We start from the raw sequence: 410 nt of genomic DNA on the forward strand, positions 1-410 counted from the left end.
GGGGGGGGAAAAGCTGGGAAGCATCACAAGGAGGGAGGTGGGATGGAGGGAGAGATGCCTGGTGAGAAGGAGCTGTGCTCCTCAGTAAGTCACTAACACTTAAAAACAGCCAAAAGAGGAACATTACTTAGAGGCGCCAGCCAAGGGCTCTATCGCTCTTCATTAGTAATCACAATTAGAGCGCCCGTACAGGAAAAAAAAAAAGTGATTAATCTCAGGCAGGTGATGGGGTGAGGTTGTTGCTGCCTTTGGTCCTGCAGTGAAATATCCTTCTTATTTGTACCACTCCTAAATTTACACAACAAAGGGAATTTTCATTCCCGGATCTTTACAAACACTGAGTGAGAAATTTACATTCTGGGGGGGGAGGGTATCTATAAGTGAATTAAACCCCTGATTTTAAAAAGCAA

Source organism: Calidris pugnax, unplaced genomic scaffold, assembly GCF_001431845.1.
Source record: "Calidris pugnax isolate Ruff unplaced genomic scaffold, ASM143184v1 scaffold103, whole genome shotgun sequence".
In the NCBI taxonomy this organism is placed as follows: domain Eukaryota; kingdom Metazoa; phylum Chordata; class Aves; order Charadriiformes; family Scolopacidae; genus Calidris; species Calidris pugnax.